Source organism: Chelmon rostratus, chromosome 6, assembly GCF_017976325.1.
Source record: "Chelmon rostratus isolate fCheRos1 chromosome 6, fCheRos1.pri, whole genome shotgun sequence".
Classification (NCBI taxonomy): Eukaryota; Metazoa; Chordata; class Actinopteri; order Chaetodontiformes; family Chaetodontidae; genus Chelmon; species Chelmon rostratus.
The window spans coordinates 20,740,984-20,758,914 of record NC_055663.1 but is presented as its reverse complement, the minus strand read 5'-3'; the positions used below and the strand labels follow the sequence as shown (position 1 = coordinate 20,758,914).

The following is a 17,931-nucleotide window of genomic DNA, read 5'->3' as shown; positions in this document are numbered from 1 at the left end:
AGTTACAATGTGTGTATGTAGGACTGTAGGTACAACTTATCTGATTAATGATTAATCTGGTGATTTTTTTTTTATTGATCAATTGTCTGGTCTACAAAATGATCTTATCTAATGAAAAACATTCTTAAAAATAAATCAGAACTGAGGGTAATGTCTAAACTTCTGCTTTTGTCTCACCAATGATATAAAAGTCTAAATTCTCTCTAAAATACTTCATTTGAAACCATACAACATGGCAAAACAAATATGCAACTCATCTGGTTTATGAAGCTGGCACCAGTAAATGTTTGGCATTTATGCTCCACAAACATAAACAATTAATCAGTGATCAAAAATGTTGCTGATTAATTTTCATCACCTAATCAATTAATCTAATCATCTCAGCACTATGTGTATGATACTGTCTATTACAGGAGAAATGTGACCCATATGGCAGCCTCACTGTGTATGCAATGTGTAAACTATATCAGAATCAACCTGTGTCACAGCACATGGTAAGCTTCACCAGCCAATCCCCGCCTTCATTTGAACCACCAGCAGACGGTGTCGCAGCATCTTTACTGAGTGTCTGCCTCCTGTCAGCCTTCAAGGCACCAGCTCCTCGATAGGTTGACGCCTGATGACTGACATTTGGACAGTTCCCAGAAGAAAGCCCGAGCACTGGTTTAGCTGAGCGGTCGTCTCGCTGCTCACTCACTGCCCCCGAGACGTTAACACCACACCAGTAAGCACCAGCGGCGCGCCAGCTCTCAGCCTCACGCCCAGTAACCCACTATGAAAAGCAACAGCTGTCTGAATACAGAGACAAGAGGAAGAATGACCATTTCTCCATAATGGTTGAGAGTATCTGAGTTGAAATTCTACTACTTAATGCGTTGTCTTTATATATAATTCATATTTTTAATCAGATGGTTTAAAATGTAATGATTATCAGTTTTATTAAACACAAGCATAGGTCCCCCATCACAGAAGCAAAGATGTACAGGCTTATGGCAATATTTTTTATAGTTCTTTGCAGGAAAATATATTTTCTGCATATATTTTTTTTATAGTTCTTTGTAACCTTTAGTGTGTATTTGGTATTTCTCTATTCTGTTGTTATTTTCCTTCTACTATTGCCTGCTGCCTGTAACACCCAAATCTCCCCAGCTGGGGATTATTAATGTCTTATGTTATCTTAAGATAATTGTTTGATTTTTGTCATTGGGTGAGTTGCTATCTAACAGTTTTTATATATTTATTTTTTTGGAACTTTTTATTTGTAAGAACATAAGTAATACAAATGCATAAGTAAGACAACAAAAAAACTAAACAAAAGCAAACTTTGCCAAAGTGCAATGGAAACAGACTAAATGAATAAATCATGACGCATGTGATCACTGTGCCTCATTTAAGCTGCAGCTCAACTGAAGATATGAAAAAGATAAAAGTCTGATTTGTGTGGAGCCAAAAGTAGACTGTAATGCTCCTCAGATTAATAGACAAAATAAAGATAAAATCCATATGTTCACCATGTTTTCTGTTGTTTTTCACCGTTTGAGGTTAATTTAATCACGTCATCTTGATTCGCCCTCCTCCTCTGCAATGGTTTAATGGCATCTGACTGAAAAATTTGCGCCACCAGCTGTTTATCTCCATGATCCAACTCCTTACAATCACAAAAGAGTAGTGGATGGAAATGTGCATTCATTTCCATTTTCATTTGTATATTTTCTCAAATTTTGGTTCAAATTTGCACTGTGTTTGGATGGAACCCCAGCTAGCGTCAGTCAATTCTAGTTTGAATGCCTTGTCAGTGCTTGATGACCTGAACTCCTTTTCAGCCAACACTGTCAAAACTAACAACAAAATGTAACACCTAGTATCACAGTGCTGATCATCAGTTCAATATCAGCAGACATTTCCATTCATTTACAGGTTGTGCTGGACTGGTGTGTGTTGATTAGAGTGTAATTGAACATGAGGCAGACACTATTGATTCTTTGTGCACAGCCTGAGGTGTCAGCTGGCGGAGACTCAGAGGTGTGACAGCAGGATTGAGATCGTGGCTCTCACCAGAAAAATAGTCTTATTACAAATGATGGATTTGATATAAGAGAGTCTGTGTAATATGTCAGCTTTGCATGGCACAAACAAAACTGCATTTCATGCACAGTTATTCAAACACTGACACACAGGGATACATGCACAAATATGAATTAAGACAAATGGGCAGACACACTGCACAACTGCACCACATGCTCAATAAGTTGGACATAATGTCCGAGCTGTACAGCTGCGGAAACGCAATACAGAGGGGATTTCATCTTCACACTGGCCCGTATCCTAGCAACACCTTTCAAAAGGAGCAGTTTGTGTGCTGCGGGGGGCCTTTTGTGACCGGCAATGAAACTATGCAAACACTCATTTTAATCTGGAACAACACTGCTGTTGTGGAACGAAGACCAGGGGAGCTCTGCTCATCTATTAAAGACATTCATCTCTTGAAGTCAGACAAAGCATTGAAAAAATAAGTTTATTAAAACTCTCTCCGTCTTTACACTACAGCTGTACAGCTACTGTAAAATAATTTCTGTTGCTCATAAATCATAAATGATCAAAATAGATGCACTTAGGAGATGAGGGGAGACAACAAGGAGCCTCATTAGAGCGTCAGAGCACATTGTGAATAAACCAGTCCCATCTATCCCATTAAGAAATGTCACTGAATTGATATACTGTACAAAAAAACCCATCAGACCAGCACCACTCAGAAAGGCAGCATGCTCTTAAAATCAGTATTAATGCGACCTCCTACCTCTCCTGTCCTATCTTAGCAGCCTGAATGCACGTGATGAGAGTGCTCCAGTCATCACAGTAAATCACATGGCCCAGATGTGACAGCCCTCAAACAAGGCCATTTCTTCGCCCCCATAAATCACACCCTGGAGGATGAAAGAGCTATTACTGCTTGGGGTTTGATTTTGGTGGTTCTTCTTGTCAAGGTTTTTTTTCCTTTCCTTTCCCAGCTTTGCTTTGCTTGCTGAATTTCAATCTCTTTTTCTTTGTTCCCCTTAGAATTCTCAACCTTATTGCTCAGAAATCAAAAATCATATAACACCGAGGAGATTCTGCTGGGGGCAGATTCGAGACTCTCCACTGCTGCATTGCAATGACCAACACTGTCATTTACGCTTTTTATCATGACCCCATAACCCCCCTTAGGGCGCTGTAGGCTAAGTGAGCGTGAGTGAAACCTCTCCGTTTCTGTACTGGGCCTGATGTGTGCTGCATAATCAAGTGGGTAACTTTATAGAAACGTCTTCTTTTATCGGCTGGGGCAGATCCTCTGAGGTGGGGGAGGAGAAACAGAGAAAAGAGGATAGGGTGGAGGGGCGGTCAGAGGGCTTGACTTCAAAAACAAGATGTTGCTCCAACAACCCCACCCCCCCCCGCCGACTACCGCCATCACTCCTTACATACACAAACACCATCAGCCCCATCACCACAATCAGTCATTAACAACAGATTTGCAGTAATCCTGCAAAGGGAAGCCAAGATGGGGTTAACGCTGGATTGGTCTTAATCAGTCGGTGAAGGGAAAATCAGCACTGCTTAGTGTCAGCTGCTGCAGCATCCAAGTCATGTCTGAATTCCACAAGGATGCAAACATTTAGCAGACACATTGCGCTGTTTATACTGCTCTTCTCTGTCTAATATCAATGTAACTGTAAACTGTTTTTAACATTGGTTGGATAAAACAAGCAATTTGAATATGCCAGAGTGGGCTCTGGGATATTGTGTCAGGTGTTTATTATTTTTGACAAATGTATATTTTATAGATTAATCAAGAAACTAATAGGGAGATTAATCATTGATAACAAATATTAATAGCAGCTCTATTGTTGGTAGTAGTCTTGTATGTGAAACATTCTGCCACATAGGCATCATCTTAGTTTACTGTCCATTGTTATTCTTATTTTTTTTAAACCAAAAATGTGTGTTTCATTTTCACTAGTTAAACATCATATCGTGATAAAGCAATAGTTTGACATTTTGGTAAATAAGCTTATTTGATTTCATGCTGAGAGTTGGATGAGACGATTTATTCCACTTTTTAGCATAAAGACTGGAAACAAAAGGGAAACAGTTAGTCTGGCTGTGTCTCTAGAGCTCACTAATTGACATTATATATTTAAATATAGCTGTTTCCCATTTCAAGTCTTTATCCTAAACTAAACCAAGGCTGCTGGCTATAGCTTCATATTTAGCAGACAGACGGGACAATTAACATTGAACTTCTAATGTGAGCAAGAAAGTGATGAAGCACATTTGCCCAAATGTCAAACAAATGCTTAAGTATTGGAAGAGGGTCTGCTGGTTAATGTAGTCCGGCCTATTTCTTCCCACCACTGCACCCCTACAGGGCAGCTTATTACCACTTCTGCTGAGGCATGAGATGTGGAATCCAATATCAGTACAGTGTCTGATGACTACTCATCCTAAAATCACACATTTTGTGACACAACAGATAAGATTTAGTGTCATCACTAAAAGCAACTTCGAAAAACAAGCGAGACAGGGAGAGGAATATTGATCCAGATTAGATTTAGATGAAACAGTAAGACATTGGGTCTGACATCATCTGTGAGAGGCAGCAGTGACTTAGTCTGGTTTAAGGAGCATTACTGTTCAATCTCATTTTATCTTTATTCATCCTGAGCCTGCTGAGACCAGTTGCTGTTTTGCTGATTTACATTCATGAAATTACACACCAACATGCCTCTCAGCTGCCCAGTATAACCACTGGAGGTCCGCTGAAGCAGCTGGGAAGTCTGATCATTCGATTTTTCCATTAAGCAGTCAGATAGCAAGTATATTTGAAGCCAGTTTACCTGCCAGCTTTCTTCAAGGTTGCAAAATGCTCTACAGAAAGTCTATTTTCAGAAGCAAATTATCTGCCATAGTGTCACCAAATATACTCTACTTGTGTAGGAGGTTTGCTATTAAAATGCTACCTTTAGAAATGTAGTTGTGTGACACGCTTTTCTCTTAAATGGAAAGCAAGCAACAAAAAAAAACATCTTTACATCTAATGAGATCAGACACCTGATATGACTACATACTGTGCATAAACATAAATCCCGCAGTGAAACAAGCTGTGATCTCTTTGATTTTGATGCTGAATCAGTGATATTTTATCACAAAGTAGTGGTGATACATTTAGTCTAACTTATAAATTATTGATGACAAAATCATTGATTTTGATTCCAAAATGAGCCATAGAGAGCCTGTGTCTTTTCAACCTTGGTTCTGAAAAATGAACTCCTTCTCCACTGCATCTGTGTGGAAAATGAGACTGGACTCGGCTACAGACAAACAGGATTTCTATCTCTCAGAAGACCAACAGAATGATTCAATTAAATAAAGGCTACAAAGACAGGCTATCCAAGTCTATTACACAACAGATACAGCAGTAACCCCAAGACACACGAAACAACACCTGCGGAAAAAGACATGCTTTGTGCTGCACAGGCCCCCTGTTGCTAAGCAGGAACTGTTTCAGCACTTAACAGAAAAATAACTTTATTTTTCAGAAAGTAACAGCTTGATATCTTCCGCAGTGAGAATTCACTTTCCACTTTTCCTTTTTAGCAGTCTGGGAGAATAAACAGCAGAGTCACCTGAACTGTTTTCTTTTCAGCAGGACTAGTCGTTCATCTTGTTCTTTTAAATAAGAAACACTCTAGTAATTGATTGACATGGACAAAGAAATTTTTGATACAACTGTGTTAGTGAAGTGTGAATTCAAGTCTGCATTTATTTTTCAGCCCGTTACTTCATTGTATTGTCTGTAATCTAATATGTAGATTGCTTTAAACTACAGTAATTTTTGCCCATCCTCTGCAGAAACACCTCAATACCTCCTGACCCCAGAGAACCGACAGACTCACGACGAGGTACAGGATTATTCATGAGGTAATCCAGCGGCAGACGATCCAGTCATGGCTCGTTCACTGTGTCACTCTGTCTCTCTCCCCCTCCCTCTTTGCCTCTCACCCAACAGAGGTAGCCATGCTAATGTAAGCTATTTATCCCAACTCCTGCAGTCAACACAATGCCCCCAGGGCCACACAGGCTCAGCAACCTCAGCTGACCTGAATATCAATGACACCAGTCATTCAATCCATGAAATCTGGAGCTGGACTGCTGTATAAATTACATTAACCTCAAATCAGGTAGTGTCTGTAAATGAATGCAGAGGCACAATAGCAAACACGTGACTTGAATCACAAAAAATGACTGCCACTTTCACCTTTGATGTTACAGTGTGAGTTTGTTCACTGTCAAGTAATAAGGAAGCCATCATTTGATGCTGTGGCTGTGAGTGACAAACCAAGCAAATGGAATGACAGTTGATAATTTTGTTATGATGAGAGAGTGTACGCTTCCGAAGTGATGATTAGCACCTGTGCTTTGTCTAATTCTGTAACGGCTTATTAGCTGCAACCACTGCAGAGACAGGCTTCTCAGCTGATGGATGTTGCTGCTGCCAAGTGTTCACATGGTAAACTCAGTCAAGTATTTTCAAAAATGGCACACTTCATTCTTTAAAGAGGCCATGGAGAAGGATAAGTCACAGCAAATATTATTAGAAAAAGAAGATAGAAAAGGTAAAACCATGATATGCTCTAGTCAGGTACAGATGTATAAATGTAGATATGCAATAAAATGAGTAAATAAGTAAACTGGACTAAATAAATAAGAAGAAAGTCTACTTATCTCTGTACTCCCTCTCGTAATTTTTTACTCATTGACATCCAACTCTAGATCCAAGCCTGTCATGAAAAAATAATTTCTAAAAGGTAGAAGGGATCTATTCAAATCCAAATGTACAATCCATGGTTTCCACATACATTAAATCATTTTATTCTGATCATTCTTAGTCTCTCTGCTTGAACTGAGCAGAACCACAAGTCACATCTTAATATTAGGTACTCTTCCAGGACCGTTTCAACCAACATGAAAGCAAAAAAAAAAAAGCCAACATTTCTTGGCAGGAATAAGACAGTATCACATAGAATATCTGTCTATGGACTGGACGAGGATGATCTTGAATTTGGCACATCAAAAAAATGATTATAAGAGAGCCTGATTCCAAATTGGCCTTTATAATATCTGAAATGCTATTAAAGATACTTGTCCAAAAAGACTGAATCTTAAAGCACACTAAGCAACTACAGTATAAATAAGACTTGCCTCTTCTGTCTGGCACTTAGATGTTACCATTGTTGTTTACATACAACACAGAAATCTCTGTCATATGCTAAGCTAATTATTCGAAATACAGAAATGCATTGACCTTTAGGTGTCATGGAAGAGTGTGATATATTCTGTGAGAGGATAATACTCAGATATGAGATACTATATGTGCTTCCAAGTATGCAAAGTATATCACATCATGCATGAAAAATTGTGCCATATAGGTAAAGGTCAGAGGAGACTTGCACTATAAAGAAAGAGTGCTCATCTTAATTACTTCATGCCACATCTGTCAGATAAAGATATTGGCTGAGAGGTTTCTATAGGGGAGCAGCAACATGCTTTCATTGGTGGCTGTATACTCTGCAGTAAATAACTGTAATTACTAAGTGACAGAGTGCTGCTTACACTTAATGGCAAAGCTGTACAGATCAGGAGGAAGAGTTCATATGCTGCAATTAATGCATCCTTAAGTATACGGAGAAAAACAATACCCTCAGATTGCACAAAGAAATATCTCAGAGGGAAAGCGTGAATACACTGCATTTATTCTGCTTTGGGCAGATACAATAAATGGCAAACAATAGAAAGATTAACCTAAGTTGAGTCTTCCCCACAACATTTCCTATTCATCCATTATTGGATTAGAGGGTGTGCATCCAACATTATGCCACAGATTAACTTGACAAACTGAATGTTTAAATGTAATCAAAATATACGACACAAACATCCTGCTTAATTGCACGGTCATGAAAAGGAGGAGGTTGCCTATTATATCACCAGACAAAGCTATAAGAGACACACAGTTAAACAATCAAGGCAAGGCATGTGTGTGATGTGACTCTGCTAAGTGCTTACCTTGCTGTGGAGAGCTATCATGCCAGTGGCTATGTGACAAGATGAGCTACTTAGCAGCCCGTGTCCCCATCCCCTCCAACATGCCTACTCTGCCAAGTGTCCTAAATACTCTGCTCCATTGTCTGCCACAGAAACAAGCAATTCTGCTGGATAGAAGCACTCTCTCCAAGGTGCAAAGACGAGGGAGGGAAAATGGGAAAAGAAAAGGCTAATTCCCAGAGCAGGACAGGGAGCCATGCAAATGGGACGCCACTGAAGAAGCCTCCCTGCAGTGAGAGCGCTCCACAGAGGGGTCTTCTCTCGTCGCCGCGGCCAGGCTGGGATTTAATCTTTTAAGCCTTCCCACACACACATGCAGTTACACCGCAGCACACAAAATAAAACATGAACACACACACACATACAGACAAGTAACACCCCCCTCTCCCCCAGCACCCCAACTTTAACCCCACCCTCCAGCCTAACTTCACTCTCATCATTAGCCTGGCAGCGGGCCAGATGTCTCATCAGCACTGTCATAATCATCATCCCCACAACTGTCACAGAGAAAGCAATTTTTCTCCTGGAAAAGATGCCCATTGCTGAGGTGCTGAAGAAAAAAAGCAGGCAAAGCACTTCTGTACGAGATCAGCGAAGTGACAATAAGACATGAGAGGCTGTTGCTGTGATGTGGATTGCTAACTTGAGAGCTGATAAAATTCTCTCAGTCAGAAGCACATTCTGAAGTTCGTTTTCCTTCTTCTGTTCTATTTATCTTACTAAAGACAGCCAACAATAATTCGGCTCCTCTTTCAAGTTCATTTATCTCATCTCCTTGAACAAAAGTAGGATTAAGTCTACGTTTACTTCCTTTTACGTATATTAAGGAATGAGTATACTGAATAATTCAAAGCTTCCAGGTGTTAAAGGCACAACCTGTCACCCAAAGATAACCCAAAGTCACCCGGTCATTAAAATGTAAAACAAAGCAGAGATCATCTCAAACACTCAACACCCTCTATTTCTAAGTTAATAATGTTTTCTAATTGTGTCCAGGATTTAAATGTTCAGTATGTACAGCATGCGATTTCTGCCACTGGGGGTCTTGCAATTAAACAATAACAAAAGATGGAGTTTATGAGGTAGCGTGGGATCATGGGAGTTGTTGTCTTCATCACACAACCACCATTGCCAGTGAAAATGAATAATCATGCTCCATCACAAGCAAGCGATAGCTAGTTTGTTTACTTCCTTCCTCACTCTCTGACGTATCATCTGGTGTTTCTCTCGTTTCTCTCCAAGTAACTCAAAGCATTTCATTACATTTGTGAAAATGTCTATAATATGTAATAAATAGAAATTTTGACTTTATATATATTGGCCTGTACTAGCTCATTGCATTATTACTTTGTTATCTGTATATAACTTGGCTGATGAATAGCAAGAAATTGTAAAACTGCTAAAGAACAAGTTTCAAAAGTTTAGAAAGCTGGCTTCCTGACAAAAAGGTCAGAAATTTCCAAACTTTCTGGAAAGAAAATTGATAGACGTACAAAAGCTATGATAAGCACTCAAGAGCCATTAAAAAGACACTGAAACCCAAACCTCTCCAGCTGAGCTACTCATGGTCTAACAGCAAAATGATGATGTATAATTCATCTGCTCCCAGTTTTTTGAGTTTTATAGTCAGCCAGTGTGGTAACATGAGGTTTAAGTGGTGTCCGCTCTGGGAACACTTTTATACAAATCTCACATAGTGACTTTGGGCTGCATTAACTGAGAAAATGCTGAGTGTGGCAGGGATTTGGTAGAGGTGGCACTAGAGCTGATATAGGAGAGTCTTGTGTGGCCCATACAAAAAAAATTTGGTTGGAGTTTCAGCGAGCTGTAAGTCTACATTACCACATAGAGCAGCACTTGAGCAGCAAATGACTTGCTACTGCCTGCAACCAGATCTGACATCATGATAAATTGTGTAATCAGGCCAAAAAGGGAAAAAAAAACCTTTGTGCTGGGGCAACAATACGGAGCAATGAATTGATTAAAATTATTGGATTTCTAGGTGTTTAATCACGCAGAGGTGCCAAATTTCTCCCAGTATCCTCATACCATATATCTTCTTGGGCAATTTATGTCCAGCTGATGCCCTACAGGAAGAAAATGCATCTTAAGTGATCTTTATTCACTACTAAGGCATTGAATTATATCAGGATTGTATATGAGATTGTGAATGACATAGGAAGAATTGAATTGAATTGAAGAATTAGTAAAAAGAAGATCATTTAGTATTATCTAAGGCTCTGAGTAACAATTACTTTGTGGGTCATCCAACTTACATAAGTGATTACAGAAAGTAAAAAGGATTACGGAGAGCAAGGGGCGAGAGCACTGTGTTTCAGTGCTCAAAGCAGATAAATGCATTCGTACTAAAATGTAGCCAGTGAAATCTGGAATCCACAAATGTCTGCACTTAACCTTCAAGTCATTAAAACCAATGGATCAGGTCAAGAGTGCTTGAGACCAAATCCAGTCTAATGGCTTCTATTTAGCTCAGCCAGCCAGGACACTAAAAAGTCAAGAGAATTGTGCAAAGAAGGAAGAAGTGCCATTTCTGCCTTTCAGCAAGCACTCCGCTACTATTCATAAACCATGAGCTTCCCGGCTAATCAAACCCAACGCAAATCTCTCAGAAGCATACAGCATGTGGAGCAGCGCCAGGGTGCAGTGGCAGAGCAGAAGGCTTGTGTCTGGCTGGCTTCAGTACAGTCCAATGTGATTTACCCAAGAATTCTGACTCAGCACAATCCCACCGCTGACAGGAATAAAACAGGATCATTTCGTCCTTTTTATGTTACAGAGCTGCAGTACATTCAGAGTGGGTAAATACTGCAGAGTTTGTTCTGTTTCACAATACCACTGTGACCACAACAGGCAGAAATAGCATTAGCATTTACAGGTAACTGCTGGTGTTTGTTTCACTTGGATGTAATTTGTGGATGGATGTGATTTGGGGCAGGGCATCTAAAAGTCCAGGTCACAGCAATTCAATCCAGACCCAGCCCATAATTCAGAGACTGTCAACTTGGGCCACACACATCCCACGGAATATTAATGTGTTCACAAAAAAATGTGTGCATCTAATTTTACTCGCCAGTGGAAGAAGCCCTGTCCATCCTGAGAGTGATAGTCGATTAGCTTAACAAACCCTGGCAATGAGCCATCTGTTCTTTTGAGACCCAAACTGAGTGTTTTTCTTTGCTTCCTGGGATCCCAAACAGGAGATTTTGTTGAGACAGGGAGTTAGTTAAAGGTTAACTTTCGTTTTTTACAACCTGGACCTTATTTGTAGCATTAAATACGACCATTTACTCACCCAGACAACTTTGGTGGCATTTGGACTGGGGGGACAGGGGATTGAATGCATGAAAGGAATAACAGAAATACATATTCAATGACACTCATAGTTCTTATGAAGCATTTCCTCAAACAGACCTTCTAAAGGAGATTTGGGGGTCTACGGGCTTTTCATCTGCCATCTTGCATTGATTGATCTTTCTTACATACAGTTGTTGACTGTGTTTAACTGGTTTTAACCCCACAAACACCCTCTTTGTGTTCTGCTCTGAGCTGTGCATGTAACGATGTGTTTGTCATTAACTGTGTCCTGCTCAATATGTAGTGAACTCTCACCTCATGCAGGTTAAGAACAGGTCAGTGAATCAGAATTTATTCACGTGAATAAATGAACTTGTTTTGCACAAATGTTTACAGGGCTTTACTGCTGCTGTTTATGGTTGATAAAAGAACAGACACGACAACAGTCTCTCCGAGGCTTGAGCTGAGGCCAAAGTAAATTGTGCTTGATTGCCCAGATTTGATCCTTTCCTCAAAGCCTTTCTTTGTTGCTCAATGAGTCATTTGAAGAGAATAGTGGAAGAACAAGCTGGACAACCTGTGACTTAGGAGAAGAGCCCAACCTGCCCAAAGAAGCTTTTGTGTGCATGTTAATGTGAGTGGTGCTGAGAGGCTTGAGTGGATAAAGGTACCCTGAAAGGCGTTCAGGTCTCATTGCGTACACTTTTTACTGTATGCCAGCTGGGAAATGAGGTAGGGAGTACAGCACAATTGGAAGACAGGAGAAAGAAAATTAAAAAAAACCCCTCATTGACTAATTTCATGAGCTGTGATCCATGTGTGGCAACATCTATTAACACTCCTGAAGTTAAAAAAAACAAATCTTGGTTATGACTGCAGGGCTCAACATTTACCGTGGCCTGATGGCCCGTGGCCACAAAAAGTCTCTCAATGAGATTACCTGTCTAAATGAAGATTCAATTAAAAATCCCCATTCTGCCCTCGTCAACATGTTAAAGGTCGATTTTGACAAAGAAGGTTACAGTTGGAAGTATGTTTTATAGGTTTTCTACTGCCTTTTGTAATTTTCTTTTATTGCAGACATGACTGACTCAGGCACAGTGCTGGGAGGGAGGAAGGGAGGGAGTGAGGGGATGTATGAGGCAGAGGCATGGTACTAAAACCCAATATTAACAGGCCCTGGCACTAAATTATTAAAGACCATAGTATTGATAAGATCTGACTTGACCGTTTCTTTTACTGGTACTTTTTAACATTTTGATATGATTTATCATCATGCTGCAGTATCTCCTCTGTTCTCTGTGTCTGGGCTGAGCTCCTCCAACTACGCTCTGTAAGAGCAAGCAATATTTCAATCTGCTCTGTCTGCACTCTATTATCCACCGCTGCTATGTTCTGCACAAGCACACGAGCTCTGCTATTAGGGAATTGTTACAAACAGGCTAAAACAAAACAAAGTCCAAACTAACAGTCCAACTGTTACCACGTATACCACGCATCTTAAAATTTGGCAAATTCTTGCAGGCTTAGCCAAACCAGCCTCCTCCCTCTACCTGTGGCACCTGCAGGCAGTGAGTCACATCAGCAGCAGGAGAAGGACAGAAGACAGATCTGACTGATACTGACTGACGTCACCGAACATGTACTTGGGCCACCAAATTTAGGGGCTTGGCAATGGGACCATTGCTGAAAAATATTGGAGTTTATCCCTGCTGACTTAGTGTAATAGTCAAAATTTTTAAAGCTAATGATAGCTAATCTGCTTGGGGAGGGGGTTCTGACCTAGCCTACTTTTGGGGACACAATTCAGAAAGACTAGTTTACTGAGGACAACTTGTCTATTTGTGGACAAAGGTCAAATGTCCACATTTGGAAAAAAAAAAAAAATTGGCTCAGCAGTTGAGGCTAATGTTTGGTTTAGGATAGAGTTACGGTATAGATTAAGATGACATAAGACTCCAGGAAATTCATGCAACTCTATGTAATGGCCACTCTGACTGTCAGTGTATGTGAGCAAACATCCCTATAACTTGCACTAGATTTTGATTCAAAGGTTGCTTTATTGGTGTATAATAGTACAATAGATAGTGACATCACATTTTTCCAACTGAGCCCCATCCACTTCAAACCAGTGGGGAGAGCACAGAGAAAAATACAACTACTAAACCTCTCGTGAAAAAAAACAGACCTGATCAAGTTTGGCAGAAAAGTTTGGTGCTAATGTAGAACCCCATTACTCATAGAAGTTGACTGAGAAAAAAGATTTTCGGGAGCTTAATGAGCACACACATTTGGAAAATTCAAGTTATTTCACCTTGGGGTATCATTTGATTTACTTATTTGGTGCATTTTTCCAAAGCCATTTATACAATATTCAGTTTGCACATTTAGTTGAAAATCATTCATCCATTACCATAATCTACTGACTACTAACGACTAAAATGTTTTGCACATGCAGGATTGGCTCCCACAACATGTTCTCAAAGCACAGAGAAGGAGAGAGAGAACCTGAATTCTGAGGGTAGCATGTCACGCTGCTCTTAATGGTACAAGCCCACTGACATAAAATCATGCATAGAAAGTCATTACATAAAGGTCATACAGACCCACATCACATGGTGTGAAGCTTCTGAGATGGAAAAACACTCACCACAAGCGACATTTCCAACACTGTTGGACTACTTAAGGCCTACAAACTCTACATAGATGGATGAACAATGCACATATAGGGCACAACATTATCACAGCATACATGGTGATGAAGCTAGACGACTATTTGCACAAGTAGGTGACACGGGGCATACAAGACAAATGCCTCAGTTGAGGTTTGATATGAATAAATCACACACTGTGCATGTAGGGTAGCAATATACAAAAAAAGAATGAAAATAAGCAATGAATATTTAATGAATGATTTGGTGGGTCAAACATGTGAAAGTAATGCCTCAAGTAAGAAAAATGTAAACATGACAAGACTTAGAAACACCTACATGATGCACTTACAGGCATACAGCAGAGGAGATATTACAACAGATTCCCGCCACCCTTTTTCCTTACAACAACCTACAAACTAACAGGGACATGTACTGTACAGTAACACACACACACAGGCGCACACACATAACGCTTCAATAGGTTTATCCTTTCAGTGTGCAGCATTGCAGTGTTGCTTCATTCTGAAAGGCAGATAATGAGCTGTTCCCTCTGCAGAGGACAGAATCACGCAGCCAGCAGAGTTGAGTTGTGCTGGAGGACACACACACACATACAGTACACACACACACAGACTTTACAATAACACAAACCAGCAAACTTCTTAACTCTCTGCTCTGCTCTGGCTCCTCCACGTAGCAGACACACAAACCAAACAGTGAGCCCACTCTGCCACCCACCTCTGTTCCCGAGCACACAGCCCTGAGGTGCAGGCAGAGGCACCCCAACACGCCTGTAGTTCCAATCCCGTTAGCGATGGCAGCAGTGAAGCCAGCTGTGTATCTCTCTGCCACAGTATGCCTCGGGATAAACTGCTAGTCTGCTAGTGCTGGTTAGCAACTGCTGTCATGGCATCCTGCCCCCTTCTATCACAGGCACTCAGTGGCACAGAAACCCCCTCCTTTACACACACACATGCACTCTCACATAAACATTTAGCTGTCAAATCATAGGGCTCTCCAGCTGTGACCTCACATCACACTGGAGGAGGAGGAAAGGGAGCATGAGAGTGAAGAGAGAGAGAGAGGGGAGGGGGTTGGGGTTGCATGTATGTGTTTTACAGAGAGAGGGAGAGTGATAACAGGGTATGACCCGAAAGCATGGTAGCCACAGTGAGGAGTAAGAAATTACTACAGCGTGGACGGATAAGTAAGATGACTACAGTATGCACCATGGGGAGAATGCTGTGTGAGGAGGGGAAGAAGAACTAATACCAAAAATGTTGCTGGAAAGTTGCAGCGGTGAGAACAAACTGTGGGAGGGAGGGAGGGAAGAAGAGAATTTAATTTTGATAGCTGTGAGAGCTGGGTCTGTTCCCTCAGCTGGAAATAAACACCACAACCACACGGGAGGAACAGCAAGATCCAGCAACAGTGAGGCAACTGAGCTACAACAAGCTGCAAGGTTCACTGCCCTGCTGCAATCTTCACTTCCTCTCCTCTTCCTCATTCACTCATTCACTGTTCTTGTGGATCACATCTTCCTCCCATCTTTACTTTTCCCTCTTTCTCATCCCTCCTTCCTGAATTTTCACCCTCTCATCCGGCCCTATCTTCCATTCTCTCGCTCTTTCTCCTCCTCTCATTCTCCTTACATCCTTAGACTCTTTACACTCATCCTCTCATCCATAATGGATAGTTTGGAGATATCCGCTTCCTGTAGTGGGCCCTGTGCCCCTGGAGCCAGTCAGGCTGTATTGATTCCTGCACAAGAGGAGTCATCAAGGCAAAGATAATAAGGTTTAGAGTCACACTGAGTTTTCTGCATCCTTGCCTTCCCTTGGGGAGCCAGACCATCTTCTCCTGTCCTCTACTATCTGTCCTACTATCTGAATTCAACTAGCACATGGATCCAGCGGTTTAGCAAGTATGTACTGTATGCGAGAAAAAAGGAGAGCAAAACCAAGATTGAGGGAGGGAGAGGGTAGGAAGTCTGTAGTAAATGTGAGCATACATGTGGGAATGTTTTCATGTGTGTCATTGGCAGTGGTCTGCATTACACAACCATAAACACGGCAAAAGCACACAATTGTTTCAGCCTGAAGAATACATAAACTACCACACAAATCCTGTCTCCTCTGGTCTAACTGTGTGTGCCACAGTATGATGCATGTCGTGTCACTGGATGTTACTTTAAGCCTCATTAGACTAGATATCTGCCCTATGCTGTGGCTAGCCGGCCCCTCCTTTGACCCAGGCCTTCATTTATAGGTCAACATTGGCATTCAAGTGACTGATATGTGTCACATGTACAATGCTGCTCTTTTAAGGACTGGACAAATAATCACTCGTGCCCTGCAGCATTAACATATAACAATGTCCCATACGACAAGGATAAACCAGAGTGAAATCTGTTGTTCACTTAAAGCAGCACCTTCTATGGAGTTAGGAGCCTTTAGAGGAGGGGTCAGTGAGTTGTTCCTGTGTTTCAAGAGGCGTTGCATCTTGAGCAACATGGGAGGGCATCATTAAATAGGGCAATTTTCATGCTCGCTGAACAAAACACATACAATGTAAAGTGGGCGGCTAGATGCAAACAGACAAGAGGAAATGAGTCAAGAAAACAAGTTTTCAAGGCTGTATGATGAATCTGGAATGGTACATAAATGGTAACAGTAGATTGACGTTAATGGAAAGAAATCATCTCTTTTTACACTGCATCTCTCTAATAGCTGAACAGAATGAGTAGGGGTCAGGTATATGGATGCAATCTATTTCCATGGTAACTGTGTTTCTATATCAAAACAGTGATATATTCTAACATATAGCACATTTTCTGGATTTTAAGTCTTTATAGATAAAATTACCAAATAGGAATTTACATGGGTTAGTATTTACAAACATGTATATTGTTACATTTTAAAATAAATACATTTCCATTCATACTAACAATCCAAGATATCTAATATCATAAAAGGTGATGAAAATCCAGAAATATTCACATCTGAAGACCTGAAACATTTGAACATTTTTTTACATTTTTGCCAAGAAAAATAATTGAAAAATAGTTATAGATCAATTTTTTGTTGATCGGCGAATCAACTTATCAGCTCTAAATGTTATTATGATGCACAAACAAGTTGAATGATGCTCATTTCATAGAGCTAGAACACTCAAATCATAAAATGATATCATTTAAATGTAAAGCTGCCTTTAAGACCTGTGCTGTTATTGTCCAGCTCTACTTCTGAGTTGTCTTCCCTATGACAAATTTACTATTTGTGTAAGGATTCAGAGCTAAACTGGGCCTGTGTGAAGCAGATTGAGCCAGTACTTGTGACAGTAACAGTGACATTTTTGCAGCATTATACTGCGTTGTTACATCTATGTTCACAGCTTTATGCAGTATTCATGAGAAAGGGCTACCCATACAGTAGCATCTCTAATGATACTCCCGACTTTCTTTCTCTCACACACACCCACACCCACACAAAAAGACATAGACCCTGAAGAGCCAGCCATCGGTGGCGAAATGAGCGTTCCCATCGCCTTCTGGCAATCTCAGTCCTATGATATGAGCTTTTTTTTCTGGAGTGGAAAAATAGGTCTGACACTTAATTAGCAAACAAGGTCACAGCACAGAAGCCAGGTCCCATGTTTGTGACCCCCACTGTCCTGGAGATTTGACCCTCTCTCTCTGTCTCTCTGCAAAACAGTCAAATGCAAACATGCTCAAATACAAACAAACAAGATCTTTTTCCCTTTAACAACAGAGTGGGGGAACTGAACACTGAACATCAGGCTGTCTCTTAATTATTACTGTACA

General features: G+C 40.6%; 1 protein-coding gene across 1 annotated transcript in view; it reads right to left on the bottom strand.

Moving 5' to 3' along the window:
• Positions 1–17,931, bottom strand: part of LOC121607434 (contactin-1a-like) — a 62,796-nt gene that overhangs the window by 31,362 nt on the left and 13,503 nt on the right. The window lies entirely within an intron of this gene.